A 26,881-nucleotide genomic window follows, 5' to 3' on the forward strand; every position below is an offset into this window, starting at 1 on the left:
CCCCCACCCCCCAGCAGTGCAGGGGCACCCTCCACCAGGCCCCCACCCATGTCTCCCACCACCCCCACCCCCAGCAGTGCAGGGGCACCCTCCACCAGGCCCCCACCCATGTCTCCCAGCACCCCCACCCCCCAGCAGTGCAGGGGCACCCTCCACCAGCCCCCCACCCATGTCTCCCACCACCCCCACCCCCCCAGCCACCATGGGCAGCCCCCACCAGGCCCCCACTCATGTCTCCCACCCACCCCCACCCCCCAGCCACCATGGGCAGCCCCCACCAGGCCCCCACTCATGTCTCCCACCCACCCCCACCCCCCAGCCACCATGGGCACCCTCCACCAGGCCCCCACTCATGTCTACCACCACCCCCACCCCCCAGCATCCAGGGGCACCCTCCACCAGGCCCCCACCCATGTCTCCCAGCACCCCCAACCCCCAGCAGTGCAGGGGCAGCACCACCAGGCCCCCACTCATGTCCAACTCATGTCTCCCACCACCCCCACCCCCCAGCAGTGCAGGGGCACCCCCCACCAGGCCCCCACCCATATCTCCCAGCACCCCCACCCCCCAGCAGTGCAGGGACAGCACCACCAGGCCCCCACTCATGTCCAACTCATGTCTCCCACCACCCCCACCCCCCAGCAGTGCAGGGGAACCCTCCACCAGGCCCCCACCCATGTCTCCCAGCACCCCCACCCCCCAGCAGTGCAGGGGCAGCACCACCAGGCCCCCACTCATGTCGAACTCATGTCTCCCACCACCCCCACCCCCCAGCAGTGCAGGGGCACCCTCCACCAGGCCCCCACCCATGTCCACCACCACCCCCACCCCCCAGCCACCAGGGGCAGCCTCCACCAGGCCCCCCCTCATGTCTCCCACCACCCCCATCCCCCAGCCACCATGGGCACCCTCCACCAGGCCCCCACTCATGTCTCCCACCCACCCCCACCCCCCAGCCACCATGGGCACCCTCCACCAGGCCTCCACTCATGTCCCCTATCACCCCACCCCCCAGCATCCAGGGGCACCCTCCACCAGGCCCCCACTCATGTCTCCCACCACCTCCATCCCCCAGCAGTGCAGGGGCACCCTCCACCAGGCCCCCACCCATGTCTACCACCACCCCCACCCCCCAGCCACCAGGGGCAGCATCCACCAGGCCCCCCCTCATGTCTCCCACCACCCCCATCCCCCAGCCACCATGGGCACCCTCCACCAGGCCCCCACTCATGTCTCCCACCCACCCCCACCCCCCAGCCACCATGGGAACCCTACACCAGGCCTCCACTCATGTCCCCTATCACCCCCACCCCCCAGCATCCAGGGGCACCCTCCACCAGGCCCCCACTCATGTCTCCCACCACCCCCACCCCCCAGCAGTGTGGGGCACCCTCCACCAGGCCCATACCCATGTCTCCCACCACCCCCACCCCCCAGCCACCATGGGCATCCCCCACCAGGCCCCCACTCATGTCTCCCATCCACCCCCATCCCCCAGCATCCAGGGGCACCCTCCACCAGGCCCCCACTCATGGCCCCTATCACCCCCACCCCCCAGCATCCAGGGGCACCCTCCACCAGGCCCCCACTCATGTCTCCCACCACCCCCACCCCCCAGCAGTGTGGGGCACCCTCCACCAGGCCCCCACCCATGTCTCCCAGCACCCCCACTCCCCAGCAGTGCAGGGGCAGCACCACCAGGCCCCCACTCATGTCCAACTCATGTCTCCCACCACCCCCACCCCCCAGCAGTGCAGGGGCACCCTCCACCAGGCCCCCACCCATGTCTACCACCACCCCCACCCCCCAGCCACCAGGGGCAGCCTCCACCAGGCCCCCCCTCATGTCTCCCACCACCCCCATCCCCCAGCCACCATGGGCACCCTCCACCAGGCCCCCCCTCATGTCTCCCACCACCCCCATCCCCCAGCCACCATGGGCACCCTCCACCAGGCCCCCACTCATGTCTCCCACCCACCCCCACCCCCCAGCCACCATGGGCACCCTCCACCAGGCCTCCACTCATGTCCCCTATCACCCCCACCCCCCAGCAGCATCCAGGGGCACCCTCCACCAGGCCCCCACTCATGTCTCCCACCACCTCCATCCCCCAGAAGAGCAGGGGCACCCTCCACCAGGCCCCCACCCATGTCTCCCAGCACCCCCACCCCCCAGCAGTGCAGGGGCAGCACCACCAGGCCCCCACTCATGTCCAACTCATGTCTCCCACCACCCCCACCCCCCAGCAGTGCAGGGGCACCCTCCACCAGGCCCCCACCCATGTCTCCCAGCACCCCCACCCCCCAGCAGTGCAGGGGCAGCACCACCAGGCCCCCACTCATGTCCAACTCATGTCTCCCACCACCCCCACCCCCCAGCAGTGCAGGGGCACCCTCCACCAGGCCTCCACCCATGTCTCCCAGCACCCCCACCCCCCAGCAGTGCAGGGGCAGCACCACCAGGCCCCCACTCATGTCCAACTCATGTCTCCCACCGCCCCCACCCCCCAGCAGTGCAGGGGCACCCTCCACCAGGCCCCCACCCATGTCTACCACCACCCCCACCCCCCAGCCACCAGGGGCAGCCTCCACCAGGTCCTCACAATCCCCAATCATGTGCGTTATGGTCAGCCTCCACAGCCAAAAAGCCCTACCAAGTAACCCATTCACCCACATGGAAATGGAAATTACATGTTACACCCCCAATGTTCATAAAGCTAATGAACCCATGTCCGTCACACACAATGGTTGCAATTCAATGGGAAAACACCCAACATGACATGCATGAAACCAATGAGATGATACCACACAGTGAAGTATGAAAACAAAATTGTATTAAAAAAAAAAGAATGCAAAAGAAATGAAACAAACTACAATGGCAATGAAAAAAAGATAAGCTGCATGTCCGTTTAAAAAAATAAAAACACCAAATCCTAATCCAAAAAAATGTTGTCCAAAGTCAAATGAAAAATAAAATCAATCCAATGAAGAACTATGTACAAAACATCCAAGGGTCCATGAGGCCAACTGAACAAAGGAAACCTACAAAAAACCCTAACTAAAATGCTACTATATACAAAAAGTGGAGCAGTGTCCGTCGACTCCAAATCATAAGAACAAACAAAGGAAACCTAAAACTAAAGAACTATATACAAAGGCGGCGGGCAAGTCCAGCGGCTCACTCCGTGGTGTTCCGGGCCAGGGCATCATCGAACTCCTGTTCGATGTCCCGGAGGCGGTCCTGTTCCATGGCCCCGAGGGTCCGCAGGGACGACGCTGTGTCCTCCTCCAACCCCCTGCGGATTGCCTCGAGGCACTTGGCCCGCCTCAGGGCCCTCCGCATGGAGATCTCCGCCCTGACCATTGTGAGCCGCGCCTCTTCCGCCCGCCGCCGCTCCGCACCTATCTGCTGGCCCAACCGCTGCCACACAGAAGACACACCCCGTCCTAGGTCAACCTGCCCTCCGGCTGATGCCTGCCCCTTCGATGTTGAAGGCCCCGAGCCTTCATGGCTCCCACCACCTTGCTGCTGCTGCTGTGCCTCTGCCCGTGCACTGCCTCCTGCTGCCTACACATCCTCCGCTGGGGTGCAGTTGTTGATGTGGCCACCCCTGCTGGACGTCCGACTCCCAACTGTGGCAGGGATGCCTCCTCCACCAGCCTGGCCGCACCGTCAGAGGCAGCTCCACAGGGCACCCAGGTGACTGATGGGTGGGAAGATGGCACAGAGGACGACTGGCGCGTAGGGGGTCCAGTTGAGGAGGGGGTCGGAGCAAGCCCCATCAGACGGAGGAATCCGGCCTGGGTGACCTGTCCCAGCAGGCTGACGTGGTCAACGAGCCATTCGAGATGACGTGCAGTCTCTCCATGAAAAGACTGCAGGTCACCTCGCATGGCCCGTTGATGCAACGCCACACCAGCCAGGACAGGCTCAACCCGGACCTGGATAGCCACGTCCGCAGGCAGAGGAAGGCCAGTTGACTTCAGCTCATCCCCTGCCTGAAAACAGGTCTGGACGTAGGCATCCCTGCTGGTGCAAGATGATGCAGGGACAGGATCGGGGACAGGATTGCACACAAGCACCTCCGCGGCGGCCTGTGCTGCCTCCTGTCCCGGGTCCTGCACTGCACCACTAGCACCAGTGGGATCCCCACCTCCAGACCCCGTCTCTGGTGCTTGCACGGCCTCTTCCTCCACCAAACCCCCCACCAACCTGGATGACTCCGTGCCATCTTCCCCTGTTGGGCCCTGTGGGGTCCCAGCTGCCCCTTCTGCTGCCGAGGAGTCCAACTCCAACCTCCGCCTCTTGGATCTCCCCCCGGCAGCTGCGGCCTGGGACGCGGCACCGGACTCCTCACTCCTGTACGCGTCACGTCACAGGGGCGCTTGCGCTTGAGGGGCCTTCTGTCCAATGAAAATGCATATGCGTGCAGACGCGCTTACGCGCTAAGGGCCTTTCCTCGAATTACACGCTGACGTGCAGATTTTTCACGTGCCAAATCACTCCGTATCAAGCTGGCCACGCGTAAGCACACGGAAGACCACGCTCCTGCCCAGAAGGCCGAACTACTGCCCCCCAGAGCCCCGAGCACGCTCCCACCTACCATCTGCTGCTGCCTGACTGCCTGCTGCCCACGTGCACTGCCATTTGCTGCCTGCACATCAGCCAGGGGTGCTGTTGCTGTGACCACCCCTGCTGGAACCGAAGACTCCCGACTGGGATTCCATCGCTCCATAGCCCAGCCCCAGGACCCAGTTGCCCACCCACTCCTGCCTCTGGGGTTGTCATGTCGGGGCAAACACCATCTGGGACCACTGACAACCCCCGGCCAGAGAGGCAGAGGGGCACCAGCTTCAGTGCCACCGAAGTTGGTGTCCTGGTGGAGCAAGTCCTGGGGCAGTATGATGCCCTCTTCGGAAGTTCCCGCGCCGACAAGGAAGGACGGACTCGGATCTGGACTGACATCGTGACTGCCATCAACGCGGAGGGGGTGGCAGTCCGCGACTTACAACATGTCAGGAAGCGCTGGGAGGACTTCAGGTCCAGGACCTTGAACAAGGCCCGGCGCCTCTTGAAGGCAGCGGATGCCAAGGGGCGCCGGGGCCACTTGTCCGAAGAACAGATGAGGGTCCTGGAACGTATATCCCCAGCGCTCCACGTCCAGGTCCTAGAGAAGCAGACCCGTCTGGAGTCGAGCGGTGAGTGTACATGCATCCTGATTGTGAGCAGTGCGTGTGGTGATTATTCGGTAGTGTGCAGGTTGCACATCTGTTTGTATGGGGTCGAGTATGGGTGGGGGTGTACAGGGCCGTGGGGCTGACACATGCGAGGGCTGTAATGTGTGAGACATGGATGGTGCTTGTGTGTGTAGGCTTGCATGCCAAATGCAGTTGTGTGTGCACACATGTTTGGATGAATGTGTATGTAAGTAGACATGTCCGTGATGTCACGCATGTATGTTGTTTTCGGCTGCATGTATCAGCACTGTGTACATGTGTATGTGTGTGTATTTGACAAGGGTGCAACAGTGATGCAACATGGATGCATGTGACAGCGGTATGTGGAAGCCTGATTGGCAGATGTGATATGGATGCCCGTCTGAACAGTGCGACACTTGGCAGAGGTGTACACATGCATGCAAGTGTGGTGGTGTGTGTACATGTGTGGTGCACTTCCTGTGTTGCATGTGATGTCTGGCTCATCTTTGGCTGCTCATGCTGTTGTATGTGTAGGGATGGTGGTGGCAGTTGCGATATGGCTGTGGTATGGCTCATGTGTGCGAGTTGTAATGACATGTGTGTTGGGGATTGTGATGACATGTCTGAGGTTTGCCAATGCCACTCATGTGCAACTGTCATGTGTGTATGTGTCCATTGTACAGTGCCCTGATGCCTGTGTTTTGTTTCTCCCTGTCTGCAGCGTCAACTGATGAAGAGGGCGGAGAAGGTGCTGTGGAGCACAGCGGCGGGGATCCCACCGCCAGCCGGAGACGCAAGGCCCGGCTCCCCTCCCATGTTGTCATCTCGTCGGGGAGTGAGGAGTCCGGTGCCGCGTCCCAGGCCGCAGCTGCCGGGGGGAGGTCCAAGAGGCGGAGGTTGGAGTTGGACTCCTCGGCAGCAGAAGGGGCAGCTGGGACCCCACAGGGCCCAACAGGGGAAGATGGCACGGAGTCATCCAGGTTGGTGGGGGGTTTGGTGGAGGAGGAGGCCGTGCAAGCACCAGAGATGGGGTCTGGAGGTGGGGATCCCACTGGTGCTAGTGGTGCAGTGCAGGACCAGGGACAGGAGGCAGAACAGGCCGCCGCGGAGGTACCTGTGTGCAATCCTGTCCCCGATCCTGTCCCTGCATCATCTTGCACCAGCAGGGATGCCTACGTCCAGACCCGTTTTCAGGCAGGGGATGAGCTGACGTCAACTGGCCTTCCTCTGCCTGCGGACGTGGCTATCCAGGTCCGGGTTGAGCCTGTCCTGGCTGGTGTGGCGTTGCGTCAACGGGCCATGCGAGGTGACCTGCAGTCTTTTCATGGAGAGACTGCACGTCATCTCGAATGGCTCGTTGACCACGTCAGCCTGCTGGGACAGGTCACCCAGGCCGGATTCCTCCGTCTGATGGGGCTTGCTCCGACCCCCTCCTCAACTGGACCCCCTACGCGCCAGTCGTCCTCTGTGCCATCTTCCCACCCATCAGTCACCTGGGTGCCCTGTGGAGCTGCCTCTGACGGTGCGGCTAGGCTGGTGGAGGAGGCATCCCTGCCACAGTCGGGAGTCGGACGTCCAGCAGGGGTGGCCACATCAACAACTGCACCCCAGCCGGCGGAGGATGTGCAGGCAGCAGGAGGCAGTGCACGGGCAGAGGCACAGCAGCAGCAGCAACGTGGTGGGAGCCATGAAGGCTCGGGGCCTTCAACATCGAAGGGGCAGGCATCGGCCGGAGGGCAGGTTGACCCAGGACGGGGTGTGTCTTCTGTGTGGCAGTGGTTGGGCCAGCAGATAGGTGCGGAGCGGCGGCGGGCGGAAGAGGCGCGGCTCACAATGGTCAGGGCGGAGAACTCCATGCGGAGGGCCCTGAGGCGGGCCGAGTGCCTCGAGGCAATCCGCAGGGGATTGGAGGAGGACACGGCGTCGTCCCTGCAGACCCTCAGGGCCATAGAACAGGACCGCCTCCCGGACATCGAACAGGAGTTCGATGATGCCCTGGCCCGGAACACCACGGAGTAAGCCGCTGGACTTGCCCACCGCCTTGGTATATAGTTCTTTAGTTTTAGGTTTCCTTTGTTTGTTCTTATGATTTGGAGTCGACGGACACTGCTCCACTTTTTGTATATAGTTGCATTTTAGTTAGGGTTTTTTGTAGGTTTCCTTTGTTCAGTTGGGCTCATGGACCCTTGGATGTTTTGTACATAGTTCTTCATTGGATTGATTTTATTTTTCATTTGACTTTGGACAACATTTTTTTGGATTAGGATTTGGTGTTTTTATTTTTTTAAACGGACATGCAGCTTATCTTTTTTTCATTGCCATTGTAGTTTGTTTCATTTCTTTTGCATTCTTTTTTTTAATACAATTTTGTTTTCATACTTCACTGTGTGGTATCATCTCATTGGTTTCATGCATGTCATGTTGGGTGTTTTCCCATTGAATTGCAACCATTGTGTGTGACGGACATGGGTTCATTAGCTTTATGAACATTGGGGGTGTAACATGTAATTTCCATTTCCATGTGGGTGAATGGGTTACTTGGTAGGGCTTTTTGGCTGTGGAGGCTGACCATAACGCACATGATTGGGGATTGTGAGGACCTGGTGGAGGCTGCCCCTGGTGGCTGGGGGGTGGGGGTGGTGGTAGACATGGGTGGGGGCCTGGTGGAGGGTGCCCCTGCACTGCTGGGGGGTGGGGGTGGTGGGAGACATGAGTTGGACATGAGTGGGGGCCTGGTGGTGCTGCCCCTGCACTGCTGGGGGGTGGGGGTGCTGGGAGACATGGGTGGGGGCCTGGTGGAGGGTGCCCCTGCACTGCTGGGGGGTGGGGGTGGTGGGAGACATGGGTGGGGGCCTGGTGGAGGGTGCCCATGGATGCTGGGGGGTGGGGGTGATAGGGGCCATGAGTGGAGGCCTGGTGGAGGGTGCCCATGGTGGCTGGGGGGTGGGGGTGGGTGGGAGACATGAGTGGAGGCCTGTTGGGGGCTGCCCATGGTGGCTGGGTGGTGGGGGTGGTGGGAGACATGGGTGGGGGCCTGGTGGAGGGTGCCCCACACTGCTGGGGGTGGGGGTGGTGGGTGACATGAGTGGGGGCCTGGTGGGGGCTGTCCATGGTGGCTGGGGGTGGGTGGGAGACATGAGTGGGGGCCTGGTGGGGGCTGCCCATGGTGGCTGGGGGGTGGGGGTGGTGGGAGACATGAGTGGGGGCCTGGTGGAGGGTGCCCATGGTGGCTGGGGGTTGGGGGTGGGTGGGAGACATGAGTGGAGGCCTGGTGGAGGGTGCCCATGGTGGCCGGGGGGTGGGGTGGGTGGGAGACATGAGTGGGGGCCTGGTGGAGGGTGCCCCTGGATGCTGGGGGGTGGGGGTGGTGGGAGACATGGGTGGGGGCCTGGTGGAGGGTGCCCCACACTGCTGGGGGGTGGGGGTGGTGGGAGACATGAGTGGGGGCCTGGTGGAGGGTGCCCCTGGATGCTGGGGGGTGGGGGTGATAGGGGCCATGAGTGGGGGCCTGGTGGAGGGTGCCCCACACTGCTGGGGGGTGTGGGGGTGGTGGGAGACATGAGTGGGGGCCTGGTGGGGGATGCCCATGGTGGCTGGGGGGTGGGGGTGGTGGGAGACATGGGTGGGGGCCTGGTGGAGGGTGCCCCACACTGCTGGGGGGTGGGGGTGGTGGGAGACATGAGTGGGGGCCTGGTGGAGGGTGCCCCTGGATGCTGGGGTGTGGGGGTGGTGGGAGACATGGGTGGGGGCCTGGTGGAGGGTGCCCCACACTGCTGGGGGGTGGGGGTGGTGGGAGACATGAGTGGGGGCCTGGTGGGGGCTGTCCATGGTGGCTGGGGGGTGGGGGTGGGTGGGAGACATGAGTGGGGGCCTGGTGGGGGCTGCCCATGGTGGCTGGGGGGTGGGGGTGTTGGGAGACATGAGTGGGGGCCTGGTGGAGGGTGCCCATGGTGGCTGGGGGGTGGGGGTGGGTGGGAGACATGAGTGGATGCCTGGTGGAGGGTGCCTATGGTGGCTGGGGGTGGGGGTGGGTGGGAGACATGAGTGGGGGCCTGGTGGAGGGTGCCCCTGGATGCTGGGGGGTGGGGTGGTGGGAGACATGAGTGGGGGCCTGGTGGAGGGTGCCCCTGCACTGCTGGGGGATGGGGGTGGTGGGAGACATGAGGGGGGCCTGGTGGGGGCTGCCCATGGTGGCTGGGGGGTGGGGTGGGTGGGAGACATGAGTGGGGGCCTGGTGGGGGCTGCCCATGGTGGCTGGGGGGTGGGGGTGGTGGGAGACATGGGTGGGGGCCTGGTGGAGGGTGCCCCACACTGCTGGGGGGTGGGGGTGGTAGGAGACATGAGTGGGGGCCTGGTGGGGGCTGTCCATGGTGGCTGGGGGGTGGGGGTGGGTGGGAGACATGAGTGGGGGCCTGGTGGGGGCTGCCCATGGTGGCTGTGGGGTCGGGGTGGGTGGGAGACATGATTGGGGGCCTGGTGGAGGGTGCCCCTGGATGCTGGGGGGTGGGGGTGGTGGTAGACATGAGTGGGGGCCTGGTGGAGGGTGCCCATGGAGGCTGGGGGGTGGGGGTGGGTGGGAGACATGAGTGGGGGCCTGGTGGAGGGTGCCCCTGGATGCTGGGGGGTGGGGGTGGTGGTAGACATGAGTGGGGGCCTGGTGGAGGGTGCCCATGGTGGCTGGGGGGTGGGGGTGGGTGGGAGACATGAGTGGAGGCCTGGTGGAGGGTGCCCATGGTGGCTGGGGGGTGGGGGTGGTGGGAGACATGGGTGGGGGCCTGGTGGAGGGTGCCCCACACTGCTGGGGGGTGGGGGTGGTGGGAGACATGAGTGGGGGCCTGGTGGGGGATGCCCATGTTGGCTGGGCGGTGGGGGTGGTGGGAGACATGGGTGGGGGCCTGGTCGAGGGTGCCCCACACTGCTGGGGGGTGGGGGAGGTGGGAGACATGAGTGGGGGTCTGGTGGAGGGTGCCCCTGGATGCTGGGGGGTGGGGGTGATAGGGGCCATGAGTGGGGACCTGGTGGAGGGTGCCCCTGGATGCTGGGGGATGGGGGTGCAGGGGGACATGAGTGGGGGCTTGGTGGTGCTGCCCCTGCACTGCTGGGGGGTTCGGGTGATAGGGGCCATGAGTGGGGGCCTGGTGGAGGGTGACCCACACTGCTGGGGGGTGGGGGTGCTGGGTGACATGAGCAGGTGTGCAGGGTAGTCCCCTGTGGTGTCGGCTGCCTGCAGGGGCCGTGGAGGGTGTACAGGGAATACCTGGGAGCACACAGCCAAATCGCGTGTAGAATTTCCTGCGTACCCCTGAAATACACGTACCCAGCCAAATCGTGTGTGGAAATTCCCGCGCACGTACCCGGCCAAATCGCGTGTGGGACTTCCCGCGCACCCCTGAGATGCACGTACCCAGCCAAGTCGCGTGTGCAAATTCCCACGCACGTACCCGGCCAAATCGCGTGTGGAACTTCCCGCGCACCCCTGAGATCCACGTACCCTTCCAAATCGCGTGTGAGACTTCCCGCGCACCCCTGAGATCCACGTACCCAGCCAAATCGCGTGTGGAAATTCCCGTGCACGTACCCTGCCAAATCGCGTGTGCAACTTCCCGCGCACCCCTGAAATCCACGTACCCTGCCAAATCGCATGTGGGACTTCCCGCACACCCCTGAGATCCACGTACCCAGCCAAATCGCGTGTGGAAATTCCCGCGCACGTACCCGGCCAAATCACGTGTGGAACTTCCCGCGCACCCCTGAAATCCACGTACCCTTCCAAATCGCGTGTGAGACTTCCCGCGCACCCCTGAGATCCACGTACCCAGCCAAATCGCGTGTGGAAATTCCCACGCACGTACCCGGCCAAATCGCGTGGGCAACTTCCTGCGCACCCCTGAAATCCCCTGCCAAATCGCGTGTGGGACTTCCCGCGCACCCCTGAGATCCACGTACCCAGCCAAAATCGCGTGTGGAAATTCACGCGCACGTACCCTGCCAAATCGCGTGTGCAACTTCCCGCACACCCCTGAAATCCACGTACCCTGCCAAATCACGTGTGGGACTTCCCGCACACCCCTGAGATCCACGTACCCAGCCAAATCGCGTGTGGAAATACCCGCGCACGTACCCGGCCAAATCGCGTATGGAACTTCCCGCGCACCCCTGAAATCCACGTACCCTGCCAAATCGCGTGTGAGACTTCCCGCGCACCCCGGTATACACGCACACGTATTTTTTGTCAGCGGGTGTCCGTGTTTGTGGGTACCCCTTTGCACGTCATTTGTCCTGGAGGGCCACAGTATAGGACATTCATCATGGCTGTATATAGGTGCTATTTGTTGGCGCACCTTTTGGCGCACATTTCTTCCGGGCGCAGAGACGCTACCGCCTGCTTTCTTGTGGCGGTCGTGTTTGTGCCTGTGCGCTGGTTTGAGCGTGCGCTTTTTTGCCCTATTCTATTCCATGAATACGTGTTGTGGGCGTTCCGCGCACTTGTACCCTGTACTTCCCCCGTGACGCCCACATTTTGGCAAGTTGTTCCCCATTCCGAGTGTTACGCCCCGTGTTCCGCCTACTTTTGTTGCGTGCGCCGCGCTATGTGCGATTTTCGCTGTGGCCTGTGCGATTTTCGCTGTGACCTGGCGCACGCAGTTAGATGGCCTGTGCGCCAACGTGCGCCGCGCACTTTTTTATCGCACATCCAATGGTTTTCTCGCGCACGGCCTTCCATGAATCGATGTGCGCTGCTTTTCGTGCGATTTTCGCACTTGCACTGCGATTTTCGCTATTCCACTGCGATTCGCAAGTTTTTGGCCACTTGCGCCGAGCTAATTATTCCATGAATCGGCCTGTAAGCTGGCTGCTGGTGGGTTCTCCGAGGTGTACCTAAATAAAAAATGTCTTACCTTTCTTCTGTGTCTTCACTTTCACTAGCTCGGTGAAATACATGGTTTGTTGCATACTCCACACTATGGGCCTCTGTACCTTTTGAAATCACACTGTTCCTCTTCACAACACGTTGGGCCTCATTACGAGTTTGGAAGTAGCCATGCCGTCATTACCGACATGGCTACCTCCAAACTCGTGTCCGGTCCCGAAAAAAGGTAATTACCAGGCCATTCCAACTTTTGCGGGCCCAGTAATTCCCATTTTCCGGACCCGGTCCAGGTATGTCCCCATTCCCATTGAGCCCCCATAGGGCTCAATGGGAATGGGGAGGATGCTAACAACGGACCCGTTAATGACAGGTCCGTTGTTAGCATCCTGTTCTGCTCTCAGGTGCCGGTATGCACGTCTGGCCAGACCAGCCATGCATACTGCCACCTGCGAGCAAACTCGTAATATGGCGGCCCGGTATGAACGGTGCCGGTACCGTACCGCGGCCGCCAGGGTCGTAATGAGGCCCGTTATCTGCAAGTCACATTCCCACACAGTGTAGCTTGCATGACTGTATCCAGCACAGACTCTAGCCACTCATTGGCACACATGCTGTCATTAAATTCTCAATTACACTTAAGTGACCTTCACTCGTTACTCTTTTGTATTTTATCTTTATAACTGGATGCTGTTTCTCTCTCTCCCAGAGCTTTATAAATTGGATGTCAGCCTTCTTTAGAACTATTGGGCCTCATTGCAAGGTTGCCGGTCCAGTAACAACGGTAATGGTAAGCTTGCAGTACCGTTGTTACCAGACTAGCAAATTACGAGGTCTGCCCACGGGTACTTGTCAGCTCGGCATGTCCAAGCTGCTGGGCAGAACAGCACCCGTGAGCAGACCTACCCGCTAGCGCCGGCACCATTATTAACGGTGCCGGTGCTACCGGCCTCCCCATTCCCATTGAGCCCAATAGGTCTCAAATGGGAATGGAGAGTGATAAATACCGGCACCTGGCAATGGACAATTACCAGGTCCGGCGGGCTGGCATGCCCCGGTAATTGCCCATTGCCGATAAAAATGACTCTTACCAGCACGGCTACTGCCTCAGTCATAATGAGGCCTGTTGTCTTCTTTGCTACTTTTTACTAATCTCAGGCTTCTGCTGCAGTCCTCAAAGACCTTGGAGACCTTGAAGAATGAATATCCGTTCCATGTACCTACCTATTGAATGCTACCCTTCTACTCTATAATAACCAGAATTTTGAATGTCACCCACTGATTTCTGTCTATCCTTGTATTTATTCACCCACCTATTAATGTACATGTGCAGTGCAGTATTGAGACTGTTTTAAACTTAAAACACACTATATAACACCTAATACATTCATCATCATGAGTTTATTTCTAATATGCATAAACACAATCCATAAAAACAGTACAAAATACAAAATGCATACCAATTATAACACAGTAAAACATATGATCATAAGAACCTCACCAAAGATAACAGCTAAAAGGATCACAGATACAATTCATAAAACAATGTGCATAAACTCATTGAATTTCAGGGCGGTTTATTTAGCAGTCTTTTTCTGAGATAAAGTACTGTTTTCAGATATGTGGGTAAAGACCAACCCACACGTGGAGAGTCCACCCACAGCAAATATATTAGGGGCAGGCTGGTCTTGTACAAAGCCCAATTCCTGCAATAGGGGTCATATAAGCTGTCTTCTGGCTTGTGCATAGGCAGAGCAAAAGAAAATCAAATGTGCTTGGTCCTCGTATGGGGCTTCACACACCAAGCAGGATCGATCTGCACCTCCCCGGACCATGCTGCCACCATGGCTACGAGGACATGATCCGCTGGGAACTCTGCCGACAACAGATAGTGCTGAACACACAGAGACATGGAGACATAATTGTCATCAACCCACGATTCCTTGGCTTCATTATTTCTATACTTTCTCTGTCCTTTTTCACAGATTCATGAAAGTATGCAGTCCATCGACTTATCTCTCCTCGAGAAAGCATACAACTGGGTGGGTACAGGTGCATAATATTAATCACCTTCAGCTATTTCTTAATATGAGACAGCCATGGGACCTTGTCTCCTGAGTTCTTGTCTATCAAGAAAATAATCAGTTTGTTTGTGGGTGAGTGACACTTTACCATTACCCCATAACCTAAGCCAGTGCGATACTGGCTGCAGGCAGACCATGTCCCCAATTGGAGTACAACCCAATTCCATATGTACACCAAAGTTTGGAGCCAAAGTTGGCAGCCACAACAGGTTCTTAAGGAATTGGTTCTCCAGATTCTGACATTTGAATAACCCCACAGTTCCATCCCAAATCTGGCAACCAAGGCCACTTTTCCCTTATACAGCTGCAACAATGGAGCAATTGGCTTGGCTTTAAACATAGACATGGCCCTGGAGACCCCACCCAGAGCCTGCTTAAACTGCCAGGCATTTTTGTTACATAGGGTATGGCACTTATATCGGCAGAGAATCTGACCCCCAAGTAGTCAAAGGAATCCACCCTGAGGATAACACTATTCCTAAAGTACATGGTTCTAAAATGAATCCTCAGTCTCCCCTTCCAACATGCCATCACTACCAACTTTGCTGCATTTACCATCAGGCCAACCCCTCCATAAAGACGGCGTATTCCGAAATGAGGGCCTGCATGGCTCTTGGTGTGCGGGCGATCAAAACATAATCGTCTACATACACTAGCACCGGTAAGGGCCGGCCACCTATTTTTGGTACATAAAGAGAGGTTTTTAGAAGATTCTTGTAGAGACCATTTATATATAGGCATAAATGTAGAGGTATCAACACACATCCCTGGCGTACCCCCAGTTCAACTGGGAAGGAACCTGTAGTATGTCCATCCGCACCAGTCCTGACACATGCTTGCGTGGAACTATACAACTTGGCCAGAAGATTTAGCAGGAACCCGAGCAGTTCATGGACCTGAGCATATTCCACAGTTTAGCACTGTTGACCATGTCAAACGCCATGCTCACATCCATAAATTCCAAATAAATGGGCTCCTTTTTCAAATATAGTGGATGTGCCACTACCAGGTAAAGTTTCAGTATCTGCTCAGCCGTACCCAGCCCTGGCCTAAATCCTAGCTGTACCAGAGAGAGGACCCCGCTGCTCACAAACTAGTCCTCGAGCCGGGCCAAAATGGAATGACCTAATATTTTGAACAGGGAATCCAAGAGTGATACGGGTCTATACGAAGCTCGGGAGGCCTGAGATGCCTTCTTGTATATTGACTGGATAACCGCCATGGACCATGAGGGTGGGATAGCCCCACACACACATATTGCATCAAACCCTTGTGTTAGTAATGGTGCCCAGAGGTCCGGAACCATAATGAATAAATAGTCCAGGACATTATCTGGGCCCGGAGCTCAGTTGCAACGCTGGGAATGAATAGACTTCTTTATTTCATCCACTGAGAAGACAATGCATGCCTCAGGGGCCGTCCCTTCACTGCATCCTGGGTTACCCTTAGTCGCTTGGCGCTCTTCATCCACCCTTTTCCCAGCACTGTAAAGAGTTGAAAAATGGTCCATCCTGGCCCTATCCAAAACATTATTTATCGGGGTATCCATACTAAATGTATAGTATGGGCCCCTCTGGGCAATCTCCCAAAACAATTTAGAGTCATTAACCCTTGCAGCCACCACCCAGGCATCTCATGCATCTTCAATTGCCCTTTTTCTGGTGGACAGAGTTTTCTTATAATGGGATCTAGCACCTACAATGTCAGTTTTGGGTGTTCCAAAAGTACTCAGAGTAAGTAAGAGGTTCTTCCTGGCTCTGGTGCACTCTGAATAAAACCACCCCCCACATCCCCTCTTTCTTTTCCCTCCCCATGTGTCTGGGGTGCAGGAAAAAACCTGGGAAATCTGGGTCCACATGGTTCCAAACTCCTCCAGTATAATTTCACTCGCTAGGTCCCCTTACAGCAGAATCTGAAGTTCGTGTGAGCTTGCTAGTACTGTCTTTCTTAGTAGGTCATCCTTTTTATCCACCTTCCATTTGTGACTGCGCCGGGAGGTGTCTAGGAATACTTCCAGAAGATAAACGTGGATCAGCCTGTCCAACCTTGGGGCTGACTTAATCTCAAGTTTAAAGGAAAGGTGGTCGCTACAGATATTCTCCAACACCCCAAACCCTTTTATGAGGCCCCAGTGCTGAACTGGCACACAAAAATAATAGATCATTGAGCGACCCATCGCAGAGCAAAATGTAACTCTGCCAGGAATATCCCCACCCTGCCACCCATTCCTTGACCGCAGTCCCCACTCATAAAGATAGGACAGAGGCACAATCCTTCCACACAAAGCCTTGTGTCCATCATAATGTGAGGAGATATCCCTGCAATAGCATCCTCTGTGTTGTCATACAGAGTATCTTCCGGCCCACTCCCCAGTTTCACATTGAAATCAACTCCCAGTACCAAACAAACATTTCCCACAGAGAGCCCACCTGATAGCTCCTCCAGGGCAGTAACCAACACACCCAGACAAGTTTTCCCATACCGTGTGTGGGGACTATTGTATTGCCTACCAAGAGGTCCACCTGACCCGCTCTAAAGATTTTAACTGCCAATATATATGGCACCAGAGTTGTCAGAACCACCTACACACTCTCCAGGTGTGTTGTGACAAAAACACATAGACCACCATAACTTCTCCCTCGTTTGTTCCTCTCTGCCAATCACTGGTGGGAGACAAAATCATGAACAACAATCTCCTCCTAGGACCATGTTTATTGGAGAAATGCAACATTTACTTCCCGGAATGTGGTCTGTGTCTCTGAGCAGGCCAGCCTTGTTCTTGTTCCAGCCACATTCCATGACAGCAATGACAGATTCCCCCCCCCCTCACAGTCCCCGCGTTGGGAGGACACCGAACAAGACTCATCTCTTGTGACTCTCTCTGGGTGAGCCCACAGGGCTGGCATCATTTGATGTTGTCCATATCAGTCAGACAAGCAAATTGGTTCCGGACAAGCATAGAGTCAGGTACACTACCCTCCAAACCAGGCACAGCCACAACCCTACGACCAGCATAATATGAGGGATTAGCCGCTTGAAGGTGGGTCCAACATGGACCCAACGCCCCTTTTGAGTAAGCACGGTCCATGTTCCTAGGTGCTGCCCCTCCATTCTTCCTGTCCTGTGGGTAGAATATGTTTAGCTGGACCAAGTGCTTTTGACTGGGAGTGCCCAGGTTAGACTCTACGAGATATTTGGTCACTTGCGTATCTTGGAAGATCACCACCACACAGACTCTGACTATTGATTTAGTCATGGAGCCCACCCATGGTACTCTGCAGGCCCTTAAAATCAAGCGGGGATCTATAAGGCCACCCTGAATGTGTGAGCTAACCCATTGAGCTGATTTATTAATCAGAGCGCCACAGTCTTCTGTGCACTCAGCTCTCAGGGTAAGTACATTTAGTATAGCTCCCACCAGCGGTAAAGCTTCTGGGGGCAACTGAAGGGAGTAACGCCTTGGGTCTGCCTGTACCGGCGCCTCTATTGTTATAACTTGTTCCCTACGTTAAGTATGTAATGGTCTCAAGCACTGAGGTGAATACTGGGGTTGTTCCGGAATCAGTGGGTGCAGAAACTGGCTTGGAGGATGTTTAGAGAGAGCAAGTATTTCCACAGGGACCACTAGTTCTTGACTTGTGACATTCTCCCTGCTCACCCCTGCACCTCATTCGGGAATAGCAGGCTTCCCCTGGTCATCCCTCTTCCCTGATGGGTTACGAGCCAGGCACTGTCCAATCTGAGTGCTTAATACTGCAACCTCTTTTTTTAAAGACCTCACCTGGTGGTTCAAAATCAACAAGGTGTTCATGATACCTGTTGTAAAATTCATCAAAAAATTAATTAGGGGTATCATTAGTTCATTGTTTACTTCCTTGACACACAACCCTCTTGGCATGCTCTGTGATTTGATTACCGGAGGGGGGAAACATTATTGCCCTCGTAAGGAACATTGGGTGCGTCAGCCTGGGTGTGCGCACCCATTGCAGGGGATACTAGGGAGATTACTGGTACGGCCTACAGCCCAGACGTTGGGCGAGGATCAGCTACGGAGCATGAACCGTCTCTTGTCCCGGGTACTGTCCTGGGTGTCTGTTGGGTACTTTCTAGAACAGATGTACACAAGGTGGCCTGCCTCCCCGTAGATGTGATTGCCAACTCTGCCACTCTGATCAGCTCATCCAGTCAAATGACTTTTTGTAAATATGAGTCCAGAGTCCCTCCGCCCTTGGAACCCTGCAGCACCCCAAGTACACCCTCTGCTATAGCCACTATGTTCTCTAGCAGAGGGGATTATACAGAGGCAGGGAATGACCGCAATGCTGAGAAGAACACAGAGAAATGGAAAAGGCATACACTACAAGTAAGCAGCTCATTCTGTTGAGGATAAAATGACATGGATCTGCGGTTTGATGAATAGTCAATATGCACATTGATAGAGCATGCATACAAAAATGGGTGGTGGATTGTGTCTGAAAGGGACATATGATGGGTATCAGTGACCAAGGTTCCTGGGAGAACATAGAAAATAAGGCACAGAGCATCTCTGAGATCCCCTTGATGCTTGCAGCAGCTTTGATATGTTGCATGCAGCTCCAAACTTCCTCCAGTTTTAGACTTTTAGAATCAGCTAATACGGGTCAGAAGTAAATCTGAGCTGTTCACAGGCATCTCATAATCAGTGCCAGTGCAAATCTGTACAAATCAAACTCATCATTTTAGATTTCACATTTATACCAGCTGGGTATAAATGGGTATACATTCTCACTCTTACCCCTCCCTCACTTTAGCCTTTCCTTATGGGCAATGCCGCAGGGCCGCCCAAGGCGAGGCAGAGTAAATGATGTTACCATCTGGCAGGCTAGGAGAGGGGCAGCTCCCACCCCCATGCCTGCTCCTCTCCCCCACAAGCGCAGAGACACGCAGTCTCTGTCACACAAAGCCAAGGAAGGGTGAGGTGCGAACAAACGCCTCACCCTTCCTCCAAACAACAAGGTGCTAAGCACCTACGGAAAACCAACAGGCATGCAGGGCCCAGGTTCAAAGACCTGTCCCTTCCTGAGGGGGCCAGACATGTCGGCTATCCGGCCGGGGGCTGGCGCACAGCCCCCACTACTATACCCACAAAGACCCAGGGCTTCCCCGGGTCTTATAAAGAAGAGCAGAATGCTCTAAGAGAATACAATCTGTTTGTGGACCCTGAACGGGGACCCAAACTGACAGGAGGTTCGCTGTTCACTCAGCGTCTTCCACACTTTGCTTCTTAAGCAGTCTTTAAAAGTTCACTGCTTACGCAACGTCTTTTCTCCCCTCCTTTGAACATTGTACTGTTCAGAAAACTTTCAACTACAGGCGAACGGCGAGAAACCGCGCTGAAACAGAAGACACCCCGGGGAGAACGCGTGTAGAAGCAGGATCCAAGGCTGGCATGAACGAGCGTGGAGGAAAAACAAACAAAGTGCCCAGACAAAGGCATCCGTGTCTATTTCAGCTTTGCAGACCTAAAAAGACATGGGTCCCAAGCAAAAATCACAGGAACCTCCAGCACCATCCCAGAAACCGAAATCACCCCACTTGCTAGCAGCCATGGAGGCAGCGGAGCACTACGGCTGGGCCTGGGTCACAGAAAATATGTACAGCTTACCAAAAGAAGGCGTCCCCATACCAACCAGTCATGGGGACGAGACGACACCGGCAAAAAGAAGGAAGACATGGGAAAAGGTAACAAAAAACTGTCTAAATTGTACGAGAACATGAGTGAGATGCAGGGGCTAACAAACACTTCACACAGCCGAGTCCAGGCATGTAGACCCCACCTCACCACTAGTACCGGACATCACAGTTACACCCCCACATCAGCAGCAGCTGCAGTAGCACCAATGACAGCAACACCAATAACGCAGGTGCCAACAACCCCAACATCAACCGTCACAGTTTTAACTACGCCAACTACGACAGCTCCTGACACAACGGGTGCTTTAAAAGCATGGTCAGTCCCCATTACAAATACCCCAGGACAGTCAAGAGCAAGCAACAACAACCCACCAGAGACCGTTATGATTAGTAGTTCCTAATTAGATCAAAAACTTACATCTTTTCAAACAGAAATATTGAACAGATACAAAAGGTGTCTAGCATGGAACATTGACATAACAATCAAAGAAGCCATATGGGACCAAAGAGTTCATCGAGATCTTTTCGGTGACAGAAGCCCAACGCAAAGGGAAAGATGCTTTTAGGGACTCCAAAAACATAGAGGAGAAAGCCATATCCAGAAACCCCCAGGTAGAACAGAATTGGGACAACTGGATACAGGCTTTCGCCATCTTGGCAACTACTAATGAAGACAAATTCCCCCACGATGGCAGAAAATTATGGGCATACGTGGACAAAATCAGAGAAGTAAAAATTGCTCAAAAAGGGAAAACCTGGCTAGCATACGACATTAGATTCAGGAGAAGAATGTCAGAGAGGCCAGCCATAGAATGGGACGAAGTCCAGAACGACTTATACATGTTAAACGCAGAGCCCCCTTCAGAAGAAGAGATTGCGTAGATAACCCCCAAAAATAGCAAAAACTCACAGGGCCCCAGACCTTCCGACAAGGAAAACCACAAAAAGGGGGAGCAGCCCTTTTGGAAGAACCAGCCATGGGGGGCTAAAGCTAATACCCACAGGCAGAACAAAATCCATTCTCAGAAATCCAACACCCCTTGTAAAAACTTTGGGAAAAAACAGTGCACATGGGGAAAAGAATGCTGGTACAAACACACATGCACAAACTGCAACGGTGACCACGCAGCAAGTAAATGCACCAGACCACCAGCCAAAAATACAAAAGAGTAGCATCAGATGCATCCCGACAACCACATGCCTAACCCCAGGCTGCTCACCCATCAACCCAGACAATTTTAGAGAGGCCCTCAGGAATTATCCAGACAAAGAAACCAGCGAAACAATCCGGCAGGGTTTCACCAAGGGTTTTGTCATCCCGTTCAAGGGCATTGGATCGCTGAATGTTCCAAACAACCTGAAGTCAGCCAGGGATAACCCACAAATGGTCGAAAGCAAAATTGAGAAGGAATTACTATTAGGCAGGATCATGGGACCTTGGGACCGCATGCCTCTCAAAGAGTACATAATATCGCTTCTAGGACTGGTCCCAAAAAAGAACCTGGGAAAATGAGGCTAATTCATCACCTATAGTATCCCAAAGGCCAATCACTAAATGACGGCATTCCGCACACGGAATACGCGGTATTATACACACACTTTCAAGAAGCGGTAACACTCATACAGGAATGCGAAACGAACGCCCTGATGGCCAACCTGGACATCAAATCTGCTTTCAGATTACTGCCAGTTCATCCAGACTCACAGCGATGGCTAGGTTTCACTTTTGAAAACAAATTTTATGTAGACAGGTGCCTCCCATTGGATGCTCAGTATCTTGCGCCCTATTTGAACAATTCAGTTCCTTTTTTGAATGGGCCTTTCAAAAGCAGAGACCAGGGTCCAGGATAGTACACTACCTTGATGATTTCATGGTAATGGGGACAGAAGAATGCACCAGAGCCCTGGCAACGTTAGAAGAAATGGCCACGCAATGGGGCATCCCCCTGGCAGCTGTAAAAACGACCAAGCCAGCCATCAACATAATCTTTCTAGGCATTGAAATAGACTCCGCAAAGGGCCTATGCAAAATTCCAGAAACAAAAATAGCAGAACTCCAGGAAAAAATACAAAGCTTAACAACAAAAGACAAAGGCACAGTGAAAGAAATCCAGTCCCTAGCTGGAAGCCTCAACTTCGCAGCCTGAATTATCCCTCAGGGTAGGGTATTCTCCAGAAGTCTGGAACTAAAAATCAAATCTTACACCAAACCCCACCTACACATCCGACTAGCCGCAGAGGTAAAACAAGATCTGGAAATTTGGGGAAATGTCCTTAAAGATTTTAACGGGACAACACTTTGGCGTATGCCATTGAACACATTGACAAAAAGGGTCCTTTTCACCGATGCAGCTGGGAGCAAGGGGTTTGGAGCCATACTAGACACAGAATGGGTGGCAGGACACTGGCCATAACATGGCAAGCGGCAGGGTGGACAAGAAACATCACCCTCCTAGAAATATTTCCCATCTGGCTTACTTTACACATCTGGGGCAGACATCTAGCGAACACGGAACTCTTGGTCTGGTGCGACAACATGGCCGTGGTAGGCTCCATAAACAGAAGATCCACTAAATGCCCTTTAGTGCTGACAGTCCTACAAGCCATTACAGCGGTCACACTACAAGAAAACATTGTGGTCAAAGCATAGCACATTGCAGGAGCAGACAATAATATTGCAGATGCTTTATCTCGCTTTCAGTGGCCAAGATTCCGGGAGCTAGCGCTGCACACCCACGAGCAGATGATGCTAATACCAGCAGAATGCTGGGCAATAATGGGAACCAAAAAATAACAGCATCAACGCCAGCACCAAAGAGCAATAGCCGGGTTGCCCAACAAGAACCAGGCACCTCAAAAACGGGTGCCAACAAAATAACGGCACCCACGCCAGCGCCAAAGAGCAATGGCCGGGGTGCTCAAAAAGAAACAGGCACCTCAAAAAAGGGTGCCAACAAAAACCGACATCAATGCCAGCGCCAGTGAGCCCAGGCCAGGATGTCCAACCTGATACAGGCACCTTTAAAACGGGTGCCAACAACTCGCTGCCCATAGAAAGTTCGAATCCAGGCCCAGGCTTCTTAATAGAGATGGCAGAGAGAGCACTGGCAAGCACTACTGCAACTCAGTACAGTAAGTGCTTACAAATGGTATTTAGAGCCACAGGGTTAAACCATGTCAAGTTAATAACGATTAAAGACATAGAAATATTCTTAAGATGGGCGCATGAGCAGGGCTTTAAGAGGGATTGGGCAAAAAGGACACCTAGTAGCAATCTCATATTTCTCAAAATTACGTGGGGACTCAGATCCCACCCAGAACGCCCTCATTTCCTACGCTATGAAAGGATGGGCCAGAGTGGAAGGGCCCCAGATAGACACTCGCCACCCCCTCAATTTCCACAAACTGGTAAAAATAGCAGACCAGTTGGAAGCCATATGCTGGCACCCATATGAGATCGTACTATTCAAAACAGCATTTTTTCTGGCCTACTTCGGGGCCTTTCGGGTGGGAGAGCTCATTTCCTCCAGCACCAAGGCCACAAACGGTGTAGGCGTCATGGAAGTCAGGGTCAGACAAGACAGTGTCAACATAGAAATCTAAAAAACAAAAACTGGGGCCAAAAGAAATATTATCATTTGTTGCATCGACGATGCAACAAACTGCCCAGTATGTTGAAGTGGGAGAATGGGAGAAAAAGCTCCCCCCAATCTCCTCGCAACCATGGCCTAGAGGATCGCAGCCCAGACACCCACCACGAGATTAATTTGTCTATCTACCAGACGACCAAATACCCTGGTTCAAGAACATAAGGATATGCCCACCAGCCTGCCCTACTCAAGCCGACACCTGCGGCATGGATGAACTCGACTAAGACCTCAACAACAAGCACCCAGATCGTTAGAGATGCCATAACGACCTAGCCAACTGCCAAGAACACACGTGCAACCATGCACACTGGTCACTCACGCACCAACCCACACGAAGAATATATTCAGTGCTATGACGTAGGTGACTGATACACCCACTGACGCGCATCTTTATTATTTTTCATATAGGTTTTTCCGTAACGCAGAAACGCAAGACGCATAAAGCACTCGCGTATACGCTTGCTGACGCTTCTCCCACCCTCGCATCATGATGAGAATATAACAAAGACGTAATTCTGCCTATGAAGCCATGTTACACCGCAACACAGGTGCCGTGCATTACACAACCCCACCCATGAACCAGGCCCAAGTAGGCCGCAAGCAAGAACCGCCATGAACACTGAATGAGCGAGAGTACAAGTGCTGATTACGCAGAACGAGCCCAGCAAGAGCTCACAGCCAAGGGGGCGATGTTGCAACTCGTATGCTACCAGCCGGCACCAAGGTCACACCTTTAAGCAAAGCCAAGCACACAGAAGCAAAATACAACTTTAAATGTGCAGAATTCTGCCCCAGCCACGGTCTCTCCACACGTGACCAAGCCAAACTGACAAGGTGCCAGACCCACGAGGGAGAAGTCGCCTGGGTCCCACGTCTGGGACACAGGTTGCAACAATGAAATGACCCGCTGGACACCTACAGCGATGGGAATGGTCTGCTCTCAAGCATATGAGCAAATCCGCACATTGTCTGCACGAACACATAGTTACACATTGTTGCTAGTGACAGGTACACCGCGAGCTGGGAACAACGATGGTCCCAGACTGGGGGGCTCGCAGGTGGACCAATCAGAACATGGGGGGCAGTAATCACTGATACCACTAACATTAGCCAATCATCAGGGGTCTTTGTGTAACAATTTTCAACTATCTAATAGAAGGGACAACCCAAGTATACCGCCTGACTCATCCTCAACCACTAACATTGCTCTCTTTATGTATGCTATACTAACCCTACCACTCGAGGAACCAATCCGGAGTGGCAATAGGTTTTTCGCTAACTTTCCCAGGTGACGCAAGTAGCACGTCATACTGCGGCAAAAAGGGCCTGCGAGCCCCACGAATTTTGAGAGTCTGGACGGACGCGTACGATACTAGACCCATCACTGCCGTAGTTTTAATAAACAGCAGAACTGCCTTGCTTCTTGTGTGTGTCTCATACTCATTTTTTGGGGAACACGGGAGGAGTTGGGGCCTCCCAGCCCGGAGGTCCGCGGACGGCTCAGCCGACCCCGGGATAATCACCCCGACAATGTATCACCAACCTTTACTATGCACAAAGGCCCCATGTTGGGGGGAGGTTTCTAATCCACCGAGATGCCTCGGCACTAAGCCACTACCAATTTAAAGGGGTGCTGATGAAAGCGATCGGAAACGCGGGATGGGACCCAAAGGACTTTGGTACCCACTCCTTCAGAATAGGTGCCACCACCTCGGCGTGGCAGGGAGGCCTGGCACCAGCACAGCTAAAAAACATAGGGGGATGGAAGTCAGATTGCTACAAAAGATACATCAGACCACAGCTAATATAGTCATCCCTGTTTCGTTTTCTTCCTCTTCCCTCCCCCCCTGCAGAACCAACAGGCGACGGGAAGACCTCGCTCAACTCAGCATGGATTGTTGGCCACTCATTCGTCTTCAGGACAGACCGATGGGCGGAAGAAAGCAAAGAAGGTCCGCCGTTTAAAAATACCATCGCTTCATGGTGGGGTTACAGGGGCCTACGGTGGCCCGACATCCACGAAACACTAGCAGAGCTGGTCGCATACAGAGACCTGCCTGAATTTCTCATAATACACTTGGGGGGAATGACCTGGTGAACTCAGGAAGCAGAAACTTATTTGAGGAAATATGCTCCTCCTTGGCGGGCATTTCCCACAACCGGAAGGAAACGGAAATACATTTTTCGGCCATCCTTCCCAGAAAGAAATGGCTGGAGGCCCACTGTTAGAAATCCGTCGACATTGCTAGAAGAAAACTCAACAGGGGAATAGAGAAATTCTGTGCAGCAAGAGGGCTGGGTTTCATAAAACACTCGGCCATTACCCTGGGTGATCCAGATCTTTTTCACAAAGACGGCACTCACTTATCAATCCCAGGCATGGAACATTTCTTTTGGGAAACCTCAGCAACTCTCGCATCTAGAGGCTGTCACTAGGAGATAGTTTTCGGGGGAACACGGCCAACCAGTAACCTGCCCGTGTGTGGCAGCACGGGCCAGAGGGGGTAACCTCAGGATCCGGTGCCCAAAAGTATGATATTATTATGCTATGTGATTATTTGTTTATCTGCATAACCATATCTGTACAATGAAATCCTACGGCCTTTTATTGCCAGCACTTGACAAAATGTTGTGAGACAAATCTTTTCGGGTGAGGGTCGTGGTTCGGCCTACAACGGTGCATGCATATGGGTTCATCAGTTATGGCTATACTATCAAACATACTAATAGTCTTACTGGTAGTGGTGGAGGGATGGCCATTATTTATAGATCCTGTTTTCAGACCATATGTTGTCCTTGACCCATCATAGATGGTTGTCAACTGGTCAGTGTGCCATTTCTTATCCAGAATCACCCAGCTCACCAAACAATCGAGTACTTATAATGGAAGACTTCAACTTTGGGCATAAAGGCCCCGATAATCATGAGGCCGAAACTGATCTGTGGAAGCACCCACAACAAGGGCTCCACCTCCAGAAGAATCTGAATATTTGTAGGGTCAGCACTATGGATGTCGATTGGACTGATCACAAAGTCATATTTTTCTCTACTCCTAAGAAGGATATACTAGGGAAAACAGAAGCACATACTTACCTCACTGAAAATTTCGAAATGAAAGTGCTTCCAGTGTTTAACAATCTGAATCAGCATTTTGTCGAGTCCCTTGAATTGGTTGAGTTAACATTGCATTACAATGATACCACCAGGTACCTTGTTAAAGCAGTCACTAGTTCACAGCTGAAATTAGTAAAAGATGATCACAAGCGCAAAGTATGGTACTCCCCAATCCTTAAAAGTAAAAGGGTCAAAGTAGGCAGAAGATGTTGCTGATCGAGTAGTCCCTGCACACAATATACATAAAAATCTCTTTCACATTGATGAACTCTTCCCATCACCAACCTCAATGCT

The sequence above is a fragment of the Ambystoma mexicanum genome, chromosome 8, assembly GCF_040938575.1.
Source record: "Ambystoma mexicanum isolate Mex_15411 chromosome 8, UKY_AmexF1_1, whole genome shotgun sequence".
Taxonomy (NCBI): Eukaryota; Metazoa; Chordata; class Amphibia; order Caudata; family Ambystomatidae; genus Ambystoma; species Ambystoma mexicanum.